Source organism: Balaenoptera borealis (genome assembly GCF_965194805.1).
Source record: "Balaenoptera borealis genome assembly, chromosome: 10".
Classification (NCBI taxonomy): domain Eukaryota; kingdom Metazoa; phylum Chordata; class Mammalia; order Artiodactyla; family Balaenopteridae; genus Balaenoptera; species Balaenoptera borealis.
The window spans coordinates 29,350,079-29,366,206 of NC_138874.1; positions in this window are offsets into that span (position 1 = coordinate 29,350,079).

A 16,128-nucleotide genomic window follows, 5' to 3' on the forward strand; every position below is an offset into this window, starting at 1 on the left:
CATGGAGCATTTTAATGAAAAGTGTCATGGAGAATTGTGATGAGACGGGCATGGAGCATTATGATGACAAGAGTTCTGGAGCATTGCGTTGACAAGGGAATGGAGCATTGTGATTACAGGGACCATGGAGGAGAGTGATGACATCTGTCATGGAACATTGTGCTGACAGGGGCCATGGAGCATTGTGATGACAGGTATAATGTGGCATTGTAATGACAGGGGTCATAGAGCATTGTGATGAAATGGATCATGGAGCAATGTGATTACAGGGACCACGTAGCATTGCGAATGCATAGGCTATGGAGCATTGTGATGACAGGAGTCAAGGAGCATTGTGATGTAAGTGGTCATGGATCATTGTGATGACAAGTGTCCTGGACCATTGTGATGACACGGGTCATGGAGCATTGTGATGGCAAGGGCCATGGCGAATTGTGATGACATGTGTCTTGGGGCATTGTGATGACAGTGGTCATCTAGGATTGTGATAAAAGGTATCATGGAGCACTGTGATGACAGGGGCCATGGAGTATTGTAATGACAAGGCCATGGAACATTGTGATGACAAGTATCATGGAGCTTTGCGATGACACGAGCATTCATCATTATGATGACAAGAGTTCTGGAGCATTGTGATGACAAGGGCATGGAGCATTGTGATTACAGGGTCATGGAGCATTGTGATGACAACTGTCATGGAACATTGTGATGACAGGGTTCATGGAGCATTGTGATTAAAGGGGCCATGGAGCATTTTGATGACAAGGGCAGGCGAACATTTTGATTACATTGGTAATGGAGCATTGTGATGACATGGGCAGGGAACATTGTGAAGACAGGTGTAATGGAACATTGTGATTACAGGGGACATGGAGCATTTTGATGACATGGGCAGGCAACATTGTGATGACAGGTGTCATGGAGCATTGTGATGACAATTGTCATGGAACGTTGTGCTGACAGGGATCATGGAGCATTGTGATGAGACGGTCATTGGAGCATTGTGATGACAGGCGTACTGGAGCCTTCTGAGGAAAGGTGTCATGAGTCATTGTGATTACAACGATCATGAACATTGTGATGACAGTGGTCATGGAGCATTGTAATGACAGGGGCCATGGAGCATTGTGATGACAGGGGTCATGGGGCATTGTGATGACAGTGGTCATGGAGCATTGTGATGAAAGGGGTCATGGGGCATTGTGATCACAGGGGCCATGTATAATTGTGATGACAAAGACCATGGAGCATTGTGATGACAGTTGTCATGGAGCATTGTGTTGAAAGGGGCATGGAGCATTGTGACGACAATGGTCATGGAGCATTGTGATGACTGGTATCATGGAGCATTGTTCTGAAAAAGGTCATGGGGCAGTGTAATGACAAGTGTCATGGAGGATGTGATGAAAGGAGTCATGGAGCATTGTGATTAAATGGATCATGAGGCATTTTGATGACAAGAGTCATGGAACATTGTGATGACAGGGCTAATGGAGCATTGTGATGACAAGGGCTATGGAGCATTGTGATGACTGGGGTCATGGAGCATTGTGATGAAAGGGCTCATGGATCACTACGATGACATGGGTAATGGAGCATTGTGATGATATGAGCATGGATCATTGTGATGACAGGGGCCAGGGAGCATTGAGAATGACAAGGGCAGGGAACATTGTGATGACAGCAGTCATGGATCATTGTGATGATACCTGTCATGGAACATTGTGCTGACAGGGGCTATAGAGCATTGTGATGACAGGTGTCATGTGGCATTGTGATGACAGTGGTCATGTAGAATTGTAATGAAAGGTATCATGGAGGACTCTGACGACAGGGGCCGTGAGGCACTGTGATGACAGTGGTCATCTAGAATTGTGATGAAATATACCAGGGAGCATTGTGATGACAGGGGTCATGGATCACCGCAATTATAGGGGCCATGGAGCATTGTGAATACAAAGATCATGGAGCATTGAGATGACAGGGGTCATGGATCATTGTGATGACAAGGGTCCTGGAACCTTGTGATGACACGGTTCATGGAGCATTGTGATGACAAGGTTCTTCAAGCATTGTGATGACACGGGCATGGAGCATTATGATGACAAGAGTTCTGGAGCATTGTGATGAAAAGGGTATGGAGCACTGTGATTACAGGAGACCAGGAGCATTGTGATTACATGGGCAGTGAATATTGTGATGACAGGGGTTCATGGAGCACTGTGATGACAAGTGTCATGGAACATTGTGATGACAGGTTTCATGGAGCATTGTGATGAGACGGGCCTTGGAGCATTATGATGATAGGCGTCATGGGGTATTGTGATGAGAGTGGTCATAGAACATTGTGATGAAAGGGATCATGGAGCAATGTGATTACAGGGGCCATGGAGCATTTTGAATGCATAGGCCATGGAGCAGTGTGATGACAGGGGTCATGGAGCATTGTGATGAATGTGGTCATAGTTCATTGTGATGATAAGTGTCCAGGAACATTGTGATGACATGGATCATGGAGCATTGTGATGACAAGGGCCATGGCGAATTGTGATGACAGGTGTCATGGGGCATTGTGATGACAGTGGTCATCTAGAATTGTGATGAAAGGTAACATGGAGCACTGTGATAACAGGGGCCATGGAGCATTGTGATGACAAAGGCCATGGAGCATTTTGATGACAAGTGTCATGGAGCATTGTGATGAGACGGACATGGAGCATTATGATGCCCAGAGTTCTGGAGCATTGTGGTGACAAGGGCATGGAGCATTGTGATGACAAGGGCCATGGCCAATTCTGATGACAGGTGTCATCGGGCATTGTGATGACAGAGGTTATCTAGCATTGTGATGAAAGGTACAATGGATCAATGTGATAACAGGGGCCATGGAGCATTGTGATGATAAAGACCATGGAGCATTTTAATGAAAAGTGTCATGGAGAATTGTGATGAGACGGGCATGGAGCATTATGATGACAAGAGTTCTGGAGCATTGCGTTGACAAGGGAATGGAGCATTGTGATTACATGGACCATGGAGGATAGTGATGATATCTGTCATGGAATATTGGGCTGACAGGGGCCATGGAGCATTGTGATGACAGGTATAATGTGGCATTGTAATGACAGTGGTCATAGAGCATTGTGATGAAATGGATCATGGAGCAATGTGGTTACAGGGACCATGTAGCATTGCGAATGCATAGGCTATGGAGCATTGTGATGACAGGAGTCAAGGAGCATTGTGATGTAAGTGGTCATGGATCATTGTGATGACAAGTGTCCTGGACCATTGTGATGACACGGGTCATGGAGCATTGTGATGGCAAGGGCCATGGCGAATTGTGATGACATGTGTCTTGGGGCATTGTGATGACAGTGGTCATCTAGAACTGTGATAAAAGGTATCATGGAGCACTGTGATGACAGGGGCCATGGAGTATTGTAATGACAAGGCCATGGAACATTGTGATGACAAGTATCATGGAGCTTTGTGATGACACGAGCATTCATCATTATGATGACAAGAGTTCTGGAGCATTATGATGACAAGGGCATGGAGCATTGTGATTACAGGGTCATGGAGCATTGTGATGACAACTGTCATGGAACATTGGGATGACAGGGTTCATGGAGCATTGTGATTAAAGGGGCCATGGAGCATTTTGATGACAAGGGCAGGCGAACATTTTGATTACATTGGTAATGGAGCATTGTGATGACATGGGCAGGGAACATTGTGAAGACAGGTGTAATGGAACATTGTGATTACAGGGGACATGGAGCATTTTGATGACATGGGCAGGAAACATTGTGATGACAGGTGTCATGGAGCATTGTGATGACAATTGTCATGGAACGTTGTGCTGACAGGGATCATGGAGCATTGTGATGAGACGGTCATTGGAGCATTGTGATGACAGGCGTACTGGAGCCTTCTGAGGAAAGGTGTCATGGGTCATTGTGATTACAGCGATCATGGAACATTGTGATGACAGTGGTCATGGAGCATTGTAATGACAGGGGCCATGGAGCATTGTGATGACAGGGGTCATGGGGCATTGTGATGACAGTGGTCATGGAGCATTGTGATGAAAGGGGTCATGGAGCACTGTGATCACAGGGGCCATGTATAATTGTGATGACAAAGGCCATGGAGCATTGTGATGACAGTTGTCATGGAGCATTGTGTTGAAAGGGGCATGGAGCATTGTGACGACAATGGTCATGGAGCATTGTGATGACTGGTATCATGGAGCATTGTTCTGAAAAAGGTCATGGGGCAGTGCAATGACAAGGATCATGGAGGATGTGTTGAAAGGAGTCATGGAGCATTGAGATTAAATGGATCATGAGGCATTTTGATGACAAGAGTCACGGAACATTGTGATAACAGGGCTAATGGAGCATTGTGATGACAAGGGCTATGGAGCATTGTGATGACTGGGGTCATGGAGCATTGTGATGAAAGGGGTCATGGATCACTACGATGACATGGGTAATGGAGCATTGTGATGATATGAGCATGGATCATTGTGATGACAGGGGCCAGGGAGCATTGAGAATGACAAGGGCAGGGAACATTGTGATGACAGCAGTCATGGATCATTGTGATGATACCTGTCATGGAACATTGTGCTGACAGGGGCTATAGAGCATTGTGATGACAGGTGTCATGTGGCATTGTGATGACAGTGGTCATAGAGCATTGTGATGACAGGGGTCAAGGAGCATTGTGATGAAAGTGGTCATGGAGCACTGTGATGACACGGGGATGGAGCATTATGATGACAAGAGTTCTGGAGCATTGTGATGACAAGGGTATGGAGCATTGTGATTACAGGGGACCAGGAGCATTGTGATTACATGGGCAGTGAATATTGTGATGACAGGGGTCATGGAGCACTGTGATGACTAGTGTCATGGAACATTGGGAGGACAGGGATCATGGAGCATTGTGATAAGAGTGGCCTTGGAGCATTATGATGATAGGCATATGGGGCATTGTGATGACAGCGGTCTTGGAGCATTGTGATGAAAGGGATCATGGAGCAATATGATTACAGGAGCCATGGAGCATTGTGAATGCATAGGCCATGGAGCAATGAAATGACAGGGGTCAAGGAGCATTGTGATGTAAGTTGTCATGGAGCATTGTGATGACAAGTGTCCATGAACATTGTGATGACATGGATCATGGATCATTGTGATGACAAGGGCCATGGCGAATTGTGATGACAGGTGTCATGGGGCATTGTGATGACAGTGGTCATCGAGAATTGTGAGGAAAGGTAACATGAAGCACTGTGATAACAGGGGCCATGGAGCATTGTGATGACAAAGGCCATGGAGCATTTTTATGACAATTGTCATGGAGCATTGTGATGAGACGGGCATGGAGCATTATGATGCCAAGCGTTCTGGAGCATTGTGGTGACAAGGGCATGGAGCATAGTGATGACAAGAGTTCTGGAGCATTGTGATGAAAACGGTATGGATCACTGTGATTACAGGGGACCAGGAGCATTGTGATTACATGGGCAGTGAATATTGTGATGACAGGCGTTCATGGAGCACTGTGATGACAAGTGTCATTGAACATTGTGATGACAGGGTTCATGGAGCATTGTGATGAGAGGGCCCTTGGAGCATTATGATGATAGGCGTCATGGGATATTGTGATGAGAGTGGTCATAGAACATTGTGATGAAAGGGATCATGGAGCAATGTGCTTACAGGAGCCATGGAGCATTGTGAATGCATAGGCCATGGAGCAATGAAATGACAGGGGTCAAGGAGCATTGTGATGTAAGTTGTCATGGAGCATTGTGATGACAAGTGTCCATGAACATTGTGATGACATAGTTCATGGAGCATTGTGATGACAAGTGCCATGGCGAATTGTGATGACAGGTGTCATGGGGCATTGTGATGACAGTGGTCATGTAGAATTGTAATGAAAGGTATCATGGAGGACTCTGACGACAGGGGCCGTGAGGCACTGTGATGACAGTGGTCATCTAGAATTGTGATGAAATATACCAGGGAGCATTGTGATGACAGGGGTCATGGATCACCGCAATTATAGGGGCCATGGAGCATTGTGAATACAAAGATCATGGAGCATTGAGATGACAGGGGTCATGGATCATTGTGATGACAAGGGTCCTGGAACCTTGTGATGACACGGTTCATGGAGCATTGTGATGACAAGGTTCTTCAAGCATTGTGATGACACGGGCATGGAGCATTATGATGACAAGAGTTCTGGAGCATTGTGATGAAAAGGGTATGGAGCACTGTGATTACAGGGGACCAGGAGCATTGTGATTACATGGGCAGTGAATATTGTGATGACAGGGGTTCATGGAGCACTGTGATGACAAGTGTCATGGAACATTGTGATGACAGGTTTCATGGAGCATTGTGATGAGACGGGCCTTGGAGCATTATGATGATAGGCGTCATGGGGTATTGTGATGAGAGTGGTCATAGAACATTGTGATGAAAGGGATCATGGAGCAATGTGATTACAGGGGCCATGGAGCATTTTGAATGCATAGGCCATGGAGCAGTGTGATGACAGGGGTCATGGAGCATTGTGATGAATGTGGTCATAGTTCATTGTGATGATAAGTGTCCAGGAACATTGTGATGACATGGATCATGGAGCATTGTGATGACAAGGGCCATGGCGAATTGTGATGACAGGTGTCATGGGGCATTGTGATGACAGTGGTCATCTAGAATTGTGATGAAAGGTAACATGGAGCACTGTGATAACAGGGGCCATGGAGCATTGTGATGACAAAGGCCATGGAGCATTTTGATGACAAGTGTCATGGAGCATTGTGATGAGACGGACATGGAGCATTATGATGCCCAGAGTTCTGGAGCATTGTGGTGACAAGGGCATGGAGCATTGTGATGACAAGGGCCATGGCCAATTCTGATGACAGGTGTCATCGGGCATTGTGATGACAGAGGTTATCTAGCATTGTGATGAAAGGTACAATGGATCAATGTGATAACAGGGGCCATGGAGCATTGTGATGATAAAGACCATGGAGCATTTTAATGAAAAGTGTCATGGAGAATTGTGATGAGACGGGCATGGAGCATTATGATGACAAGAGTTCTGGAGCATTGCGTTGACAAGGGAATGGAGCATTGTGATTACAGGGACCATGGAGGATAGTGATGATATCTGTCATGGAATATTGGGCTGACAGGGGCCATGGAGCATTGTGATGACAGGTATAATGTGGCATTGTAATGACAGTGGTCATAGAGCATTGTGATGAAATGGATCATGGAGCAATGTGGTTACAGGGACCATGTAGCATTGCGAATGCATAGGCTATGGAGCATTGTGATGACAGGAGTCAAGGAGCATTGTGATGTAAGTGGTCATGGATCATTGTGATGACAAGTGTCCTGGACCATTGTGATGACACGGGTCATGGAGCATTGTGATGGCAAGGGCCATGGCGAATTGTGATGACATGTGTCTTGGGGCATTGTGATGACAGTGGTCATCTAGAACTGTGATAAAAGGTATCATGGAGCACTGTGATGACAGGGGCCATGGAGTATTGTAATGACAAGGCCATGGAACATTGTGATGACAAGTATCATGGAGCTTTGTGATGACACGAGCATTCATCATTATGATGACAAGAGTTCTGGAGCATTGTGATGACAAGGGCATGGAGCATTGTGATTACAGGGTCATGGAGCATTGTGATGACAACTGTCATGGAACATTGTGATGACAGGGTTCATGGAGCATTGTGATTAAAGGGGCCATGGAGCATTTTGATGACAAGGGCAGGCGAACATTTTGATTACATTGGTAATGGAGCATTGTGATGACATGGGCAGGGAACATTGTGAAGACAGGTGTAATGGAACATTGTGATTACAGGGGACATGGAGCATTTTGATGACATGGGCAGGCAACATTGTGATGACAGGTGTCATGGAGCATTGTGATGACAATTGTCATGGAACGTTGTGCTGACAGGGATCATGGAGCATTGTGATGAGACGGTCATTGGAGCATTGTGATGACAGGCGTACTGGAGCCTTCTGAGGAAAGGTGTCATGGGTCATTGTGATTACAGCGATCATGGAACATTGTGATGACAGTGGTCATGGAGCATTGTAATGACAGGGGCCATGGAGCATTGTGATGACAGGGGTCATGGGGCATTGTGATGACAGTGGTCATGGAGCATTGTGATGAAAGGGGTCATGGAGCACTGTGATCACAGGGGCCATGTATAATTGTGATGACAAAGGCCATGGAGCATTGTGATGACAGTTGTCATGGAGCATTGTGTTGAAAGGGGCATGGAGCATTGTGACGACAATGGTCATGGAGCATTGTGATGACTGGTATCATGGAGCATTGTTCTGAAAAAGGTCATGGGGCAGTGTAATGACAAGTATCATGGAGGATGTGATGAAAGGAGTCATGGAGCATTGTGATTAAATGGATCATGAGGCATTTTGATGACAAGAGTCATGGAACATTGTGATGACAGGGCTAATGGAGCATTGTGATGACAAGGGCTATGGAGCATTGTGATGACTGGGGTCATGGAGCATTGTGATGAAAGGGGTCATGGATCACTACGATGACATGGGTAATGGAGCATTGTGATGATATGAGCATGGATCATTGTGATGACAGGGGCCAGGGAGCATTGAGAATGACAAGGGCAGGGAACATTGTGATGACAGCAGTCATGGATCATTGTGATGATACCTGTCATGGAACATTGTGCTGACAGGGGCTATAGAGCATTGTGATGACAGGTGTCATGTGGCATTGTGATGACAGTGGTCATAGAGCATTGTGATGACAGGGGTCAAGGAGCATTGTGATGAAAGTGGTCATGGAGCACTGTGATGACACGGGAATGGAGCATTATGATGACAAGAGTTCTGGAGCATTGTGATGACAAGGGTATGGAGCATTGTGATTACAGGGGACCAGGAGCATTGTGATTACATGGGCAGTGAATATTGTGATGACAGGGGTCATGGAGCATTGTGATGAGAGGGGCCTTGGAGCATTATGATGATAGGCGTTATGGGGCATTGTGATGACAGCGGTCTTGGAGCATTGTGATGAAAGGGATCATGGAGCAATGTGATTACAGGAGCCATGGAGCATTGTGAATGCATAGGCCATGGAGCAATGGAATGACAGGGGTCAAGGAGCATTGGGATGTAAGTTGTCATGGAGCATTGTGATGACTATTGTCCATGAACATTGTGATGACATGGTTCATGGAGCATTGTGATGACAGGTGTCATGTGGAATTGTGATGAGAGCGGTCAAATAGAATTGTGATGAAAGGTATCAGGGAGGACTCTGATGACAGGGGCCGTGGAGCACTGTGATGACAGTGGTCATCTAGAATTGTGATGAAATATACCAGGGAGCATTGTGATGACAGGGGTCATGGATCACCGCAATTATAGAGGCCATGGAGCATTGTGAATACAAAGATCATGGAGCATTGAGATGACAGGGGTCACGGATCATTGTGATGACAAGGGTCCTGGAACCTTGTGATGACACGGTTCATGGAGCATTGTGATGACAAGGTTCTTCAAGCATTGTGATGACACGGGCATGGAGCATTATGATGACAAGAGTTCTGGAGCATTGTGATGACAAGGGTATGGAGCACTATGATTACAGGGGACCAGGAGCATTGTGATTACATGGGCAGTGAATATTGTGATGGCAGGGGTTCATGGAGCACTGTGATGACAAGTGTCATGGAACATTGTGATGACAGGAATCATGGAGCATTGTGATGAGAGGGGCCTTGGAGCATTATGATGATAGGCGTCATGGGGCATTGTGATGACAGCGGTCTTGGAGCATTGTGATGAAAGGGATCATGGAGCAATGTGCTTACAGGAGCCATGGAGCATTGTGAATGCATAGGCCATGGAGCAATGAAATGACAGGGGTCAAGGAGCATTGTGATGTAAGTTGTCATGGAGCATTGTGATGACAAGTGTCCATGAACATTGTGATGACATGGTTCATGGAGCATTGTGATGACAAGTGCCATGGCGAATTGTGATGACAGGTGTCATGGGGCATTGTGATGACAGTGGTCATGTAGATTTGTAATGAAAGGTATAATGGAGGACTCTGACGACAGGGGCCGTGAGGCACAGTGATGACAGTGGTCATCTAGAATTGTGATGAAATATACCAGGGAGCATTGTGATGAAAGGGGTCATGGATCACCGCAATTATAGGGGCCATGGAGCATTGTGAATACAAAGATCATGGAGCATTGAGATGACAGGGGTCATGGATCATTGTGATGACAAGGGTCCTGGAACCTTGTGATGACACGGTTCATGGAGCATTGTGATGACAAGGTTCTTCAAGCATTGTGATGACACGGGCATGGAGCATTATGATGACAAGAGTTCTGGAGCATTGTGATGAAAAGGGTATGGAGCACTGTGATTACAGGAGACCAAGAGCATTGTGATTACATGGGCAGTGAATATTGTGATGACAGGGGTTCATGGAGCACTGTGATGACAAGTGTCATGGAACATTGTGATGACAGGTTTCATGGAGCATTGTGATGAGACGGGCCTTGGAGCATTATGATGATAGGCGTCATGAGGTATTGTGATGAGAGTGGTCATAGAACATTGTGATGAAAGGGATCATGGAGCAATGTGATTACAGGGGCCATGGAGCATTTTGAATGCATAGGCCATGGAGCAGTGTGATGACAGGGGTCATGGAGCATTGTGATGAATGTGGTCATAGTTCATTGTGATGATAAGTGTCCAGGAACATTGTGATGACATGGATCATGGAGCATTGTGATGACAAGGGACATGGCGAATTGTGATGACAGGTGTCATGGGGCATTGTGATGACAGTGGTCATCTAGAATTGTGATGAAAGGTAACATGGAGCACTGTGATAACAAGGGTCATGGAGCATTGTGATGACAAAGGCCATGGAGCATTTTGATGACAAGTGTCATGGAGCATTGTGATGAGACGGGCATGGAGCATTATGATGACAAGCGTTCTGGAGCATTGTAGTGACAAGGGAATGGAGCATTGTGATTAAAGGGACCATGGAGGATAGTGATGACATCTGTCATGGAATATTGGGCTGACAAGGGCCATGGAGCATTGTGATGACAGGTATAATGTGGCATTGTAATGACAGTGGTCATAGAGCATTGTGATGAAATGGATCCTGGAGCAATGTGATTACAGGGACCATGTAGCATTGCGAATGCATAGGCTATGGAGCATTGTGATGACAGGAGTCAAGGAGCATTGTGATGTAAGTGGTCATGGATCATTGTGATGACAAGTGTCCTGGACCATTGTGATGACACGGGTCATGGAGCATTGTGATGGCAAGGGCCATGGCGAATTGTGATGACATGTGTCTTGGGGCATTGTGATGACAGTGGTCATCTAGAACTGTGATAAAAGGTATCATGGAGCACGGTGATGACAGGGGCCATGGAGTATTGTAATGACAAGGCCATGGAACATTGTGATGACAAGTATCATGGAGCTTTGTGATGACACGAGCATTCATCATTATGATGACAAGAGTTCTGGAGCATTGTGATGACAAGGGCATGGAGCATTGTGATTACAGTGTCATGGAGCATTGTGATGACAACTGTCATGGAACATTGGGATGACAGGGTTCATGGAGCATTGTGATTAAAGGGGCCATGGAGCATTTTGATGACAAGGGCAGGCGAACATTTTGATTACATTGGTCATGGAGCATTGTGATGACATGGGCAGGGAACATTGTGAAGACAGGTGTAATGGAACATTGTGATTACAGGGGACATGGAACATTTTGATGACATGGGCAGGCAACATTGTGATGACAGGTGTCATGGAGCATTGTGATGACAATTGTCATGGAACGTTGTGCTGACAGGGATCATGGAGCATTGTGATGAGACGGTCATTGGAGCATTGTGATGACAGGCGTACTGGAGCCTTCTGAGGAAAGGTGTCATGGGTCATTGTGACTACAGCGATCATGGAACATTGTGATGACAGTGGTCATGGAGCATTGTAATGACAGGGGCCATGGAGCATTGTGATGACAGGGGTCATGGGGCATTGTGATCACAGGGGCCATGTATAATTGTGATGACAAAGGCCATGGAGCATTGTGATGACAGTTGTCATGGAGCATTGTTTTGAAAGGGGCATGGAGCATTGTGACGACAATGGTCATGGAGCATTGTGATGACTGGTATCATGGAGCATTGTTCTGAAAAAGGTCATGGGGCAGTGTAATGACAAGTATCATGGAGGATGTGATGAAAGGAGTCATGGAGCATTGTGATTAAATGGATCATGAGGCATTTTGATGACAAGAGTCATGGAACATTGTGATGACAGGGCTAATGGAGCATTGGGATGACAAGGGCTATGGAGCATTGTGATGACTGGGGTCATGGAGCATTGTGATGAAAGGGGTCATGGATCACTACGATGACATGGGTAATGGAGCATTGTGATGATATGAGCATGGAGCATTGTGAGGACAGGGGCCAGGGAGCATTGAGATGATAAGGGCAGGGAACATTGTGATGACAGCAGTCATGGATGATTGTGATGATACCTGTCATGGAACATTGCGCTGACACGGGCTATAGAGCATTGTGATGACAGGTGTCATGTGGCATTGTGATGACAGTGGTCATAGAGCATTGTTATGACAGGGGTCAAGGAGCATTGTGATGAAAGTGGTCATGGAGCACTGTGATGACACGGGCATGGAGAATTATGATGACGAGTTCTGGAGCATTGTGATGACAAGTGTATGGAGCATTGTGATTACAGGGGACCAGGAGCATTGTGATTACATGGGCAGTGAATATTGTGATGACAGGGGTCATGGAGCACTGTGATGACTAGTGTCATGGAACATTGGGAGGACAGGGATCATGGAGCATTGTGATAAGAGTGGCCTTGGAGCATTATGATGATAGGCATCATGGGGCATTGTGATGACAGCGGTCTTGGAGCATTGTGATGAAAGGGATCATGGAGCAATGTGATTACAGGAGCCATGGAGCATTGTGAATGCATAGGCCATGGAGCAATGAAATGACAGGGGTCAAGGAGCATTGTGATGTAAGTTGTCATGGAGCATTGTGATGACAAGTGTCCATGAACATTGTGATGACATGGATCATGGATCATTGTGATGACAAGGGCCATGGCGAATTGTGATGACAGGTGTCATGTGGCATTGTGATGACAGTGGTCATCTAGAATTGTGAGGAAAGGTAACATGGAGCACTGTGATAACAGGGGCCATGGAGCATTGTGATGACAAAGGCCAAGGAGCATTTTGATGACAATTGTCATGGAGCATTGTGATGAGACGGGCATGGAGCATTATGATGCCAAGCGTTCTGGAGCATTGTGGTGACAAGGGCATGGAGCATAGTGATGACAAGAGTTCTGGAGCATTGTGATGAAAAGGGTATGGAGCACTGTGATTACAGGGGACCAGGAGCATTGTGATTACATGTGCAGTGAATATTGTGATGACAGGCGTCCATGGAGCACTGTGATGACAAGTGTCATTGAACATTGTGATGACAGGGTTCATGGAGCATTGTGATGAGAGGGCCCTTGGAGCATTATGATGATAGGCGTCATGGGATATTGTGATGAGAGTGGTCATAGAACATTGTGATGAAAGGGATCATGGAGCAATGTGCTTACAGGAGCCATGGAGCATTGTGAATGCATAGGCCATGGAGCAATGAAATGACAGGGGTCAAGGAGCATTGTGATGTAAGTTGTCATGGAGCATTGTGATGACAAGTGTCCATGAACATTGTGATGACATGGTTCATGGAGCATTGTGATGACAAGTGCCATGGCGAATTGTGATGACAGGTGTCATGGGGCATTGTGATGACAGTGGTCATGTAGAATTGTAATGAAAGGTATCATGGAGGACTCTGACGACAGGGGCCGTGAGGCACTGTGATGACAGTGGTCATCTAGAATTGTGATGAAATATACCAGGGAGCATTGTGATGACAGGGGTCATGGATCACCGCGATTATAGGGGCCATGGAGCATTGTGAATACAAAGATCATGGAGCATTGAGATGACAGGGGTCATGGATCATTGTGATGACAAGGGTCCTGGAACCTTGTGATGACACGGTTCATGGAGCATTGTGATGACAAGGTTCTTCAAGCATTGTGATGACACGGGCATGGAGCATTATGATGACAAGAGTTCTGGAGCATTGTGATGAAAAGGGTATGGAGCACTGTGATTACAGGAGACCAGGAGCATTGTGATTACATGGGCAGTGAATATTGTGATGACAGGGGTTCATGGAGCACTGTGATGACAAGTGTCATGGAACATTGTGATGACAGGGTTCATGGAGCATTGTGATGAGACGGGCCTTGGAGCATTATGATGATAGGCGTCATGGGGTATTGTGATGAGAGTGGTCATAGAACATTGTGATGAAAGGGATCATGGAGCAATGTGATTACAGGGGCCATGGAGCATTTTGAATGCATAGGCCATGGAGCAGTGTGATGACAGGGGTCATGGAGCATTGTGATGAATGTGGTCATAGTTCATTGTGATGATAAGTGTCCAGGAACATTGTGATGACATGGATCATGGAGCATTGTGATGACAAGGGCCATGGCGAATTGTGATGACAGGTGTCATGGGGCATTGTGATGACAGTGGTCATCTAGAATTGTGATGAAAGGTAACATGGAGCACTGTGATAACAGGGGCCATGGAGCATTGTGATGACAAAGGCCATGGAGCATTTTGATGACAAGTGTCATGGAGCATTGTGATGAGACGGACATGGAGCATTATGATGCCAAGAGTTCTGGAGCATTGTGGTGACAAGGGCATGGAGCATTGTGATGACAAGGGCCATGGCCAATTCTGATGACAGGTGTCATCGGGCATTGTGATGACAGAGGTTATCTAGCATTGTGATAAAAGGTACAATGGATCAATGTGATAACAGGGGCCATGGAGCATTGTGATGATAAAGACCATGGAGCATTTTAATGAAAAGTGTCATGGAGAATTGTGATGAGACGGGCATGGAGCATTATGATGACAAGAGTTCTGGAGCATTGCGTTGACAAGGGAATGGAGCATTGTGATTACAGGGACCATGGAGGATAGTGATGACATCTGTCATGGAATATTGGGCGACAGGGGCCATGGAGCATTGTGATGACAGGTATAATGTGGCATTGTAATGACAGTGGTCATAGAGCATTGTGATGAAATGGATCATGGAGCAATGTGATTACAGGGACCATGTAGCATTGCGAATGCATAGGCTATGGAGCATTGTGATGACAGGAGTCAAGGAGCATTGTGATGTAAGTGGTCATGGATCATTGTGATGACAAGTGTCCTGGACCATTGTGATGACACGGGTCATGGAGCATTGTGATGGCAAGGGCCATGGCGAATTGTGATGACATGTATCTTGGGGCATTGTGATGACAGTGGTCATCTAGAATTGTGATAAAAGGTATCATGGAGCACGGTGATGACAGGGGCCATGGAGTATTGTAATGACAAGGCCATGGAACATTGTGATGACAAGTATCATGGAGCTTTGTGATGACACGAGCATTCATCATTATGATGACAAGAGTTCTGGAGCATTGTGATGACAAGGGCATGGAGCATTGTGATTACAGGGTCATGGAGCATTGTGATGACAACTGTCATGGAACATTGTGATGACAGGGTTCATGGAGCATTGTGATTAAAGGGGCCATGGAGCATTTTGATGACAAGGGCAGGCGAACATTTTGATTACATTGGTAATGGAGCATTGTGATGACATGGGCAGGGAACATTGTGAAGACAGGTGTAATGGAACATTGTGATTACAGGGGACATGGAGCATTTTGATGACATGGGCAGGCAACATTGTGATGACAGGTGTCATGGAGCATTGTGATGACAATTGTCATGGAACGTTGTGCTGACAGGGATCATGGAGCATTGTGATGAGACGGTCATTGGAGCATTGTGATG